The sequence below is a fragment of the Zingiber officinale genome, chromosome 8A, assembly GCF_018446385.1.
Source record: "Zingiber officinale cultivar Zhangliang chromosome 8A, Zo_v1.1, whole genome shotgun sequence".
In the NCBI taxonomy this organism is placed as follows: domain Eukaryota; kingdom Viridiplantae; phylum Streptophyta; class Magnoliopsida; order Zingiberales; family Zingiberaceae; genus Zingiber; species Zingiber officinale.
In genome coordinates, this window is record NC_056000.1 from 41,058,628 (window position 1) to 41,071,156 (window position 12,529).

The following is a 12,529-nucleotide window of genomic DNA, read 5'->3' on the forward strand; positions in this document are numbered from 1 at the left end:
TTTAAACATAAATTAAAACTTCCTTATTTGCTTCCGGAAATTTTATAAAAAATTTCTCCAATAATTTTTCCCTTCATGGTGGTTTGTAAAAAGAAAATTTTATAAATTAATTTTTTTTTAAGCATGTGGATAAAAAGAAAGTTATCTAAAAATTAAAATTTCTTTTAATTTACAAATAAGGAAAGATATTAAATCTTTTCTTAATATTTTGTAGAAGCTTTATAAAAGAAATATTTAATTTTTAAACTCTCTTTTAAATCATGAACATGGTTAAAAAAGGAAAGTTTTCTCAAAATTAAAATCTATCTTTCAATCTACAATTAAAGAAAGATTTCAAATCTTTTCTTAATCTTTTTTAGAAAGCTATAAAAGGAAAAATTTAAATTTCAAACTCTCTTTTAAAACCATGATATCCACATAAGAAATAATTTTAATAAAAATCCATTTTTAATATGATGTGGCCGGCCACCTAAGCTTAGGCTCCAAGCAATTGGCCGGCCACCTTAAGGCTCAACCTTTAGGCTTGGCCGACCCTAAGCTTGAGCTTTAAGCTTGGCTTGGCCGACCCCTATAGGTTGGGTAAGAAGGTGGGTATAGGTGGGTATAATTCTCTATATACAAGAGACTACAATAGGGACCGATAGGAGGAATTAGTTTTGGTCTCCCGATGAAATTAAGCGTCCCGTGTTCGCCCCGAACACACTACTTAATTTCATCAATAATAATTCATTCCACTAAAGAACTATTATTGAACTATCGCACCAATCCCAAATTACATTTTGGGTGTCTTCTTATTATGAGTGTGATAGTCTCCCTGTGTTTAAGATAATGAATGTCCATTAATTAAATGAGTTACTGACAACTCACTTAATTAATATCTTAGTCCAAGAGTAGTACCACTCAACCTTATCGTCATGTCGGACTAAGTGTCACGCCCCGGAGGAGTCCCTGTCCGAAGAAATTTCGGCAGCACCTCCCCTGTACGGCGGACAATCTGAAACTTTCTACATACACTATATACATCAGCCACAGGCGGCTGGAATATATACACACAACCACGCAGTTATATATATATATCATCAGCCCACTCGGCTGGAACAAAACCAAAACACGGAAAATGACAGAAACCAAATACAAACCCAAAACACAAAGACTGCTAGCCGGCTAGGCTTACACCACACAACATCACAATACTCCGGGAAACAAAACCGGAACACAAAGTCAACTACACACATACCATACACCACGATAAACATAAACAAAATGCGAAGACTGGCCTTCTAATGTGATGTGGGGACCGGCAGTCAGGATACTCCAAGCGACTCCATAAACAACTTGCTACCTGAAAAAGATAGTGTCAACGGGGGTGAGTTCAACAACTCAGCGAATACCAATGGACATTAGTAGTAAGATATATCTAACAGCAACAAACATGGAATACAGCTTCCTAATCATATATAGGGAATATGCAAAACTGAAAGGTAACTGAGGAAGCTGTACTCACCAGGAACTCCTATCCAGACAAAAGGGTCGTCAAACCGAAAGTGTCAATAATCCTGTATGCAGGTCAAAAGTATGCATCCAACCAAAATGCAGCAACCAAATGCAGCAAACACAATCATAAGAATATAAATACATCAATGCATATGATGCTAATGATGCGTCCTGGTCACCCTTGACGCCAGTCAGTCCTCTCACACACAGAAGGCGAGACCGAGTGGGTAGGGCTGTGACAACCGTGCACTCTGTCGTCACTGCTCCTGATGAGTGACCGAGTGGACGGGATGCTGTCGGAGTACTCCTGTCCTGTGACCCCAAATCATAAATGGGGGAGCTCAATGCTCTCATCTCCCAGACACGATGGCGGGAGGAAATCTCTGGCCACCACGCGAGTCACCGACCAACGGAGCCAAACAGAGTCCACCATCTGCCTGCTACCACGCTGCCAAACAGAGCGGAACTGGCGGCCGGCTACCACGCTGAGTCCTCGGACCAACGGAGCCAAACAGCAGAACCGCCACACACCTGTCTGATATACCACTAATCCATGAGTGGTGGTGTGTGCAATACATGTAACTGGCGATGTGCTCAACCATAGTAGAGCCGACAATCGCGCAGCATGCAATCATGATGCATGACTCTAAGCATGGTCATAAACTGATCAACATAACCATATCCATATGTATAAAATGAGTAAGGTAAAATCGATGGTCACATACCAAGATCTAGAGTACACAGGTCAGATAGAATATCAAAAACCTATGTCCTGAACATAATAAGTATGGAATGTCCTGATCAGCATAAAGAAAAATCCATATATACATAATATGGGTACCACAGTATCAGTATGTCAAATCCACGGATCCAGGGTATACTGGTCCTCTATGGTATAACAACCTAGATCCTAAACATATCCCCCTTCCATAGCATATGTACCTACAATATGCACAGATCAAAACCACAAGATCTAGGTACACGAATCATATATGATATACCAATAGAAATACACAATCCAAGCATGGCATAAAAACCTAAGTATCAGATAATTTGGATATACATGTCAGAAACAAAAATCTAGAGTCTAACCCTAACCTCAGTAAAGCATGGTATGTCACTCTAGAAACTAAGATACTCATGGCAATAAGGTACTCATGGCAACAAATCACGAGATATAAGTACGGATACTTCACAGGTGACAAATCTAACATGCTATGGATATCAAACAGTGACATACCAAAGGCAAACATATTCATTGCTTGTAGTTATAAAATACTATGCATATCCAATGACAATATCATAAAAGATAAGTCAAGAGGTACCCGCCTCCAATGTAGATCGTGTGCCCTCTAACCAGAGCTCTTGACTCAAATCGGAACCCTGAAATAAATATACAATCAATCACTTAGGTTTATCATAGACCAGATAATGCAAGCCAAAATCTCAATAAACCCAACCTAACAATCTCATCCTTTTCTTCCAAAAATCCACCCAACACTTGATAATCATTTTCTGTTAATATAATTCACCTTAACAATTCCTCAAGTAAATGATTACCAATGAATCTAAATCTGTAACTAAACTCCAATCATACAGCAAAAGATTTGCTGAAACCCTAATCCTCAGTACAAAAACTCACCTCAACAGATGAATTGTGGTTGATCCACAATTGAAGAGCTGCAACTATATACTGGACAAGAACACCTCAGCTCGAAAACCACCTTGCTGGATTCTCCCCTTCTCTTCAATCGTCAGTGCTGATCACAGATCCAGCGAAGAAGAACCAACCTCACCTACTGCCTCCTAGATCACAGCTAGGGCATGGTATGTCCTCGTCGGCGACGAATAGAGAGGCAGATCGGACAATTGTCGGTGAAGACAATAGTTGTCCCTTCACCCAACGGCTGGTACCGAGAAGAGCACTGTTCCGTGCGGCCTCAGGTGGTGGCAGCGCTCGGTGCTAAGGCAAAAGAGAAGGTGGCTGTCGGCACTAAGACAGAGGGTGGAGGTCGGCGAAGCAGACTCGGCGGTGGTACGAACAAGACCACCCTGTGCAGAGGTGCGACATCGAGGGGGAGTGTCGGCGCATTCCTGATCTTCCCAAATCTAGGGCTCGACCTCGGCGGCGACTCGGGCACAGGCCGGCGATGTGCGAATGCAGGGAAAAAAGAGAGTTGATCGGCTCTTGCTTGGCTCTCGTCGGCCGGCGAGAATGGCGTCGACAGGCGGAGACAAGGGATCGGCGTCGGGGTCTTAGGGCTCGGGCAGAAGGTGGCAAATGCTCCGCGTGTGGTTTGCGCCGCGCAGAGAAGAGGAGACGGCGTCAAGACTTAGGGCACGCGTGAGGTGAAAAACGAAGGAAAAGAGAAAACAGGAAAAGAAATTAATAAGAAAACAAAACTTTTCCTCACTTAAATGGGGTAGCCTAAACAGGCTTTCCCGGGGCCCAAATTTATCCCCATAAACTTGTCCATACGATCTCCGAAAAATTCCCAAAAAATTTCCAAAAATTCCAGAAAAATCCATTATTATTATTATCTATTTTCCGGTATTTTACACTAAGTCCACCTGTAGGATTTAACATGACAATCCTTATGAGCTCCTCTTGGGGTCATTCCCAACCTTGATTACTAGGACACAGTTTCCTTCTATAATCAACAACACACATTATAAGTAATATCATTTCCCAACTTATCGGATTTATTGATTTATCGAACTAAATCTCACTCATTGATAAATTAAAGAAATAAATATTAAATATACGTGCTTGTTATTATATTAGGATTTGTAACGACCCGACCCTCTTGGCCCATTTGGCGGCCCATTTGGCGACCCTCGGGTCGTCGACCGTCGGCTCTTATGTCGTCGGCCCATTTGGCGACTTCTCATGTCGTCGACCGACGACCCTTGGCCATGCCGTTACTCACTCGGACTTTCCACCCCTGGCCAATGGATTTTTGCCTCCCCCAGGATTCGAATCCTGGGGGAGGCAAAAATCCATTGGCCAGGGGTGGAAAGTCCGAGTGAGTAACGGCATGGCCAAGGGTCGTCGGTCGACGACATGAGAAGTCGCCAAATGGGCCGACGACATAAGAGCCGATGGTCGACGACCCGAGGGTCGCCAAATGGGCCGCCAAATGGGCCAAGAGGGTCGGGTCGTTACAATAAAAAGGAATTTGAATACTTTCTTACTTGGAGACGGCAAGGATGATGCTGATGTGTGTGTGATGCTGGAGAATGGAACTTGGCTCTGATACCAACTGTAACAACCCCCCTTTCTTACCACTACTCTCTAAGGGAGATTGTTACCTAACTATAACTTCCCTCCTAGTGGCACTGACTCTATAATTAGAGTCAGGTAGATTTTATCACAGTTCAGAGGGATTCCCACCGAAAAATTCGGCAGAGTCTCCCCTGTACCGGTGACCAAATCCACAATACATAAAAGATATACACAGCCACATGCGGCTGGATCACAATATTCTTCACAACCACGCATTAATAAATCATATTCTAATCAAAAACTAAACTAGCAATAAGAATTAAACTCAAAACTCTCAGAACAAAGCATAACAAGCTACAATGCACTTCAAACTCAAGCATAAACTCATGGTTTCATAATGGAAATAAGGAAAATGAACTAGACATAAACTCTAAATGAATAAGTCTTGCTAGTCCCCTCTGGATCCCTCCATAGTTCAGCCACCACACACATCCATCATCACCACCACCTTGTCGCCTCCCTTCATATCTTAGCTTTTCCTTTATCTGCAGTAGGAGGAAAGAAAACAAGATCTATAAGCGAAAACGCTTAGTAAGTACTAATCTATCTCACAAAACTCGAAATGCATAAATGAAATGCATAAGTACTGAAACTAAAATACTAAAACTATCTGCATATGCTCATGGTATACAGAAAATGAACTAGATACAAATCATACTCAGTATCAAGCAGAATAACAAGAAACTAACTATGTAAACTTAGAATTAAAGAAACTAACCATTCTTATTTATTCTAAGCATGTAACTTGTTTCATTTCTTATATCCTTGTGTTAGAAATTAACCTTTTAATTCCTATCTTTTACTCACTTCTTCTTTCTTTCTTTCTTAACTTTTCTTTCTTTACTTCTTTACTTTTCTTTACTTTGGTTTTCTTTTCTTGGGCCCAGGCTTAGTACCATCTCATGCGCGTTCCCTAATAGGTTGGGGTTGCGAGCCACCAATCCTAAAAGAGCAGACCTCGGTCTACCAGGGCCAAGACCTCGGAAATGGTCACCTGGATTTGTTTAACGACAAGCTCTTGGATGTCGGGTACTAGCCTCTTGCTTGACTTACTTGTTATCTTTCTTATTATCTTTTATTAAAGATTGTGGGAGTCCCTTAAATATACTTAACAAGTATGGGTGTATAATCAACTAACCATGCTATATAACAGAATAAAACAAGTAACTTAAAGCTTACTGATCATGCTATAAGCTAAACTAAAGAAAGCAATTTAAAGCCTTTGAATCATACGGTGAAAACATGGCAAAGGATGCTATTTTAGTGCTTCTAAACATGCTGTAAAATCAAGTATGGAATGATTCTAATCATGCTATAAATAAAGCAAAAGAAAGCTAATTCAGACTTACTAAACATGCTATAAAATAGAACACAAGAAAGCTAACTTGGACTTACTAAACATGTTGTAAATAAGGCAAAAACGATCACCACATGCTTTAGATTAAAGAGCTATTAAAGCTAACTAACACAATATATGCATATGTATCAAAACAAAGGAACTGCTCAAATCTATAGCAATGAAATACAAACATGAAGCTGATCACATAGCAAGGCCTACTGAACTATAGTCAAAAACACAATCCTTCAGTTCGCTACAACCGGGAACACCACAGCATGTCAAAAATAAATAAAACTATAGTCTAAACAGTAGGTTTACTAATTTTGAAATCAAAGATTTAACAAGCTACTGAAATCTACTAGAATGAATACAGGAATGCTAGACAAGGTAGCAAGACAAACAAATCCCAAATCCTTGTGATGTGGCTATTGGTACTAATCCAAATAAGCAAGGAAATTCAGAATATCACTGCTGGAAAGGAATAGGGCTGTTCGTGTTTGAGAATAGCATCAAAACTAAATTTTGATTCCACTTGACTACCCTACTGATCATGCCTACCAATTAATCCGACTTACCTAACTTGAAATGTTAAAGACTTAGGGTCGTTTATGCCCATCCGCATGGATCGGAAAGGAAACCACTTGCTGGAAATCAAAGAGCTGTTCGGGTCATCATAATGGAGGCATCTCAATCACAAAACTTGAAACTCTCATACAAATAGGTATGATTATTCGGCTTAACAGACAAAACAAGGGAAGCATGGCTCTAGCATAAAACTTTACTCGGCACAGCAAAATCCACAAGCAAGGAAACAAACCAAAGCTCGGAGCAACTCCTACCGCAGGTGAGTAGTACTTACCTAGGGTTTTCCTGCACTTACAACCGAGAAGGAAGGAAGGAGGCTTTTAGGGTTCGGGCGAAGCTTCTCCGGCGTGTTCTCGGAGCTCTCGGGCTTCTCTCCGTCGGGAATAGCCACCGTGGATGAAGGACGGTTGGAGGGAAGCTTCGCCGGCGTCGGAATCTCTAACCCTAGCTGCTCCTGGTTTCCGCCGAGAGTACTTGCGCCGTCGCGAGGGAGAAGGCGAAGAGGAATTTAGAGAGGAGAAGTTAGGTTTTCTAAAATCCCAAAACTTATTTCCTTTTATAAGTAATCGGATATAACTCAACTATACTATAACCTTATTTAACTCTATTTGAGATTAACATCAATCCCTTATCCCAGCTGGTCAAGCCGGTTTGGCTTGGTTTGGTCCGACCCGAGGTCGCGGGTTCGAACCTCTTCTCCAACACTTTTTTTTTTTTGCTTAAACTTCTTTGGCTTTGTAAAAATACTAAACGACCTCCAAAAATTACGTAAAAATACTCTAAAAATTCCTAAAAATCTCTAGAATATTTTAACAGTATTTTCAAACATTTTTATGGACATTTGAAACTCAGAATAGGGAAAATTGAGTCGTTACAGGATTAAGAGCACACACTTCCATAATAATTGAGGTCTTTGTTCCTTTATAAAGTCAGTATAAAAAGAAACGACCTCTAATGGTCCTACTCAATACACTCTAAGTGTACTAGTGTAATTATATAGTTAAGATAAACTAACATCTAATTACACTACGACCTTCTAATGGTTTGTTCCTTTCCATCTTGGTCATGAGCTACTGTTTATAATTTATAAGGTACTGATAACATGATCCTTTGTGTGTGACTCCACACACCATGTTATCTACAATATAAATTAATTGAACAACTACATTTATCATAAATGTAGACATTTGACCAATGTGATTCTTATTTCTAGATAAATGTTTATACCAAAAGCTAGGCTTTTAGTCTACATCCTAACAATCTCCCACTTATACTAAAAGACTAAGCTACCATATCTGCTGCCATACATCTGATTCCCAACCCTTCAACATGCCCATCAAAAGCTCTTACCTTAAGGGTCTTAGTGAAAGGATCTTCCAGGTTATCACTTGATGCAATCTAAGCGGCAACAACTTCTCCTTGTTATACGATTTCTCGTATTGGGTAGTACTTGCGCTCTATTGTGTTTACTTACCTTATGGACTTATGGTTTCTTCGAGTTTGCTACTGCACTAAATTATTTTGGGCAAACCAGAAATCATATCTAAGTCTATCTTGAAGTATTTGAGCCATACAGCTTCTTTGGCTACCTCAGAGGCTGTCATATACTCAGCTTCTATGGTGGAGTTCGAAAAAACACCTTTGCTTAACACTCCTCCATAGTTATGACTTCACCTCCTAAAGTAAACACAAAATCCCGAGGTCGACTTACTATTGTCCCTATCTGATTGGAAGTCAAAATCCGTGCAACCCATAGGGACCAAATTATCTGCTAGCATATAATCTCTAGTGCCTCTAAGGTACTTTAATATATGCTTTATCGCAGTTCAATGTCCTTGTCCAAGGTTACTTAGATATCTGTTAACTATGCCCTTGGCAAAACAGATTTTTGATCTTGTGCATAACATACATTAGGCTTCCGACAGCCGAAGCATAAGGAACTGCCTTCATTTCCTCTATCTTCTTTGATGTCTTCGGAGACATCTCTTTAGATAAAACTACTCCATGCTGAAAAGGTAAGAAACCTTTCTTAGAGTTTTGCATGCTAAAAATGAGCAAGGATTGTTTCGATATATGAAGTTTGGGATAAGTAAAATATACTCTTTTCTTGCGATCCCTTTGATCCCAAGAATATATGCATTCTCCCAAGTCCTTCGTATCAAATTGTTTGGACAACCATACCCTTACTTCTGACAACATTTTGATATTGTTTCCAACTACCAAAAAATGTTATCTACGTATAGTACAAGAAATACCACCATGTTTTCATCACACTTCTTGTATACATAAAACTCATTCGGTTATAAAATAAATCCATAGGTCTGGATTTTATTAAACCGGATGTACCAAGTCCTTGAAGCTTTACTTCAGTCCACAGACTGATTGAGCTTACACACAAGATGCTCTTTGCTCTTTGCAATGAACCCTTCTGGTTGCTTTATATGGATGTTTTCTTCAAGACTTCCATTAAGGAAAGCTGTCTTGACATCCACTTGCTAAATCTCATAGATAAAAGAATTCGGATAGACTTAAGCATGGCTACCGGTAAAAAAAAATTATTTTTCAACAAGTCTTGCTTTGAAAGTTTCTACCTTCCTGTCTATCCCTCTTTTCCTATTGTAGACTTATTTTCACCCAACGACTTTTACACCATCTGGTGGTTCTACAAGCTCCCAGACTTTGTTAGAATACATATATTCTAATTCTGTATTCATTACTCTTTGCAAAGATGCTGCATCTTTATCTTGGAGTGCTTCATCATATGTCCGGGGATCAGGTTCATGTCCACCAGGGATCAAGTCCAAAGACTCTCCCAAAACATGAATCTTTTAGGTTGCCTAACAACCCTCCCACTACGACGAGGCACTTTCTGTAATTGTATATCATTTGTGATACGTGTTGCAGTTTCTTGTAATATTTCATCTTGTACAGTTAGTTCTAGATTAGACGTGTTATTTCTTTAAGAACAATTTTACTTATAGGTCTGTTGTTCATTGTATAGTCCTTTTATGAAATCAGACATTGGTGCTAACAATGACCTTCCAATTTTGAGGACTATAAATCTCCTTTCGTTTCTCTAGGATAACTCACAAACAAGTGAACTCCTGCCCAACTTATCAGTGTCTCTCATGTGCTAGACCACCCAAATCTGAATATGCATCAAACTAGGCTTACGCCCATTCTGCAATTCTATGGGAGTAGAGAGTTCTGACTTAGAAGGTACTATGTTCACTTTCGTTTCCAGTGTATATCCTTAAAATGAATTTGGTAATTTTCTGAATAACTCATCATCGATCTAATTATTCCATAAGAGCCTCATACCTTCTTTCCACTACACCATTCTGTTGGGATGTACCAGGTGCAGTTAGTTGGGATTGAATCCCTTCTTCTGATAAGTGACTCCTAAATTCTCCCAAGAGGTACTCGCCACTACGATATTACCATAGTGACTTGATACTTTTACTTTGACGTTTCTCCGCATCAGCCTTGTACTCTTTCAACTAATCAAAGCACTTAGTCTTGCAGTGCATCAAGTAAATGTATCTATATCTCAAATAGACAAAATATTCGAACCTACCTCTTGTATGGATAGTCATAGGACCACACAAATCAGAATGAGTCAATTCCAACACATCCTCGGCTCTATACCCCTTAGACTTAAAAGCTTCTTGGTTATTTTTCCTTCCAAGTAAGACCCGCAGGATTGGAAAGATTTCCACTACCAATGAACCTAAGAGTTCATTGGTTTTTATCCTTTGAATCCTACTTAAGTTAATATAACCTAGCCTTAGACTGCCAAGGATGTGATTGGTTCATTTCCGAAGGTTCCTTTCTCTTATTAAAGTTAGAAGACGTGCTACTAATTTCCATTTATTGCATTGTGGGAGTTATTGGATTTATAAATTATCAACCAACGTACTAGAACAGATATCTTTCCTATTTTTTTGATAACAAGTTTGTTATCAAAATAGATAGAATATCTATTCTTCGATAGTTTAGAAACCGAAATCAAATTCTTTCTAAACTTGGTACGTAAAGATAATTTCTTAAAATTCATATTTTATTCTTATCAGAGGATAAGCATCTCCCACTGCAACAACTACCACTTTTGCAGCAGTGCCCATGTAGACGGTGACTTCCCCTTCATATAGTTATCGAGTTTCCTAGAACCTCTACAATGAATTGCAGACATGATCAGTGGCTCCCGTATCTACACACCGGGTACCGGTAGATAACACCACTAATCATGTATTAACTAATGAATAAAATACACCTATATTGTTCTTAGTTCTAAGAGGACAGTCTACTTTAATGTCCAAGTCCTATTTCCAATCAATACAATTGGGACTACTAAGTCTATTCTATAGTATAACAACTAGGGGATTGACAGACATTTTAAATCCTAAGAATCACAAAAAATTTGGTCAAGACCAACACCTTAAAATCCCCATGAATTTTGTATGGCACGATAGAGTGGACGTATACAAAATCAAAAAGGAGATTTTATCCATTAATTTTATTATCTCGTCATCCTAACTTTATGACAAATAAAATTAATAGTTGGTCTATCAAATATTTGGTCAAAAACTTTGAATTTGAAATAATATTGATTCCTCAAAATAATATCATTTAAATTCATCAACACCTCAAACACCGTGAATTTTGCATGCCACGATAGTGTGGACGTATACAAATTCAAACATTTGTTAGAGGAGGGTTTTACCCATTAATTATCTTGTCAATAAGTCTTTATGACAAATAAAATTACCTCAAACACCGTGAATTTTGTATGTCACGATAGTGTGGACGTATACAAAACCAAACATTTGTTAGAGGGGTTTTTCCCATTAATTTTATTTCCGTATCAAACTGACAAATAAAATTACCTCATACACCATGAATTTTTATATGTCACGATAGTGTGGACGTATACAAAATCTCAACATTTGTAAGAGGGGGTTTTAATTTTATTATCTTGTCAACCTATCTTTATGACAAATTAATAGTTGGTTTTCTTCGGTCACACAAATAATAGTAGTGACTCCAATGGGGAGGATACTATTAGACATGCCTAAGTGTATACCATTACTTGACACTAAGTCCATTAATAAGATTGTGCCCTTTTCGATGGGGAAGATCACACGCTCTTAATTAATTTCCTATAGTCATCCAAAATGGAAGTTTGATCTAGTGATCCGCAAACAAACTCATCCGATATGGAGGAAGGCACTCAGAGCCAATGCGCAAGTTTATTTGCATCACTTACAAACCAGTAATGGAGACCGTTGAATTTATTAAAATAAATCTCTCTCCTACTTAGTTATTTAAAGTGAGGAATTTTAAACTATCCTAGCATACATCACATGCATACACACACATCACAGTAAATAAAAGCAATAAATATGGAAATTTAATTTCCAACTATTATGGATTTTTTTTCATCACTGTCTTCCGTGTGCTCCAACCCTAGCTGCTGCCATCTTTAGCTATGGCCATTGGGTCGAGTCGTCGCATCCATCTTGCGAAAATCATAGAAGTTAGTCCTAGGAAAATCGTACCGGTTCCACTGTACAAAATTTTTGTACAAGTGTCGAACCTTTCCTTAAATAACCTATTGTGTTTTTTAGAAGTTAAATTAGGAATCGCAGATGGAACTTAACATCATTGATTCCAAATTTAACTTATCTGTTCTTAATGGTTTAGATTTGAATCGCAAGCGGAACTTAACACTATTTATTCAAATCCACCTATGTTATTAATTCCATTAAATATTAATTTTCAAAAATGGCTTCCAGGACTGCATGGCGAGGCACATGACCTTCTTG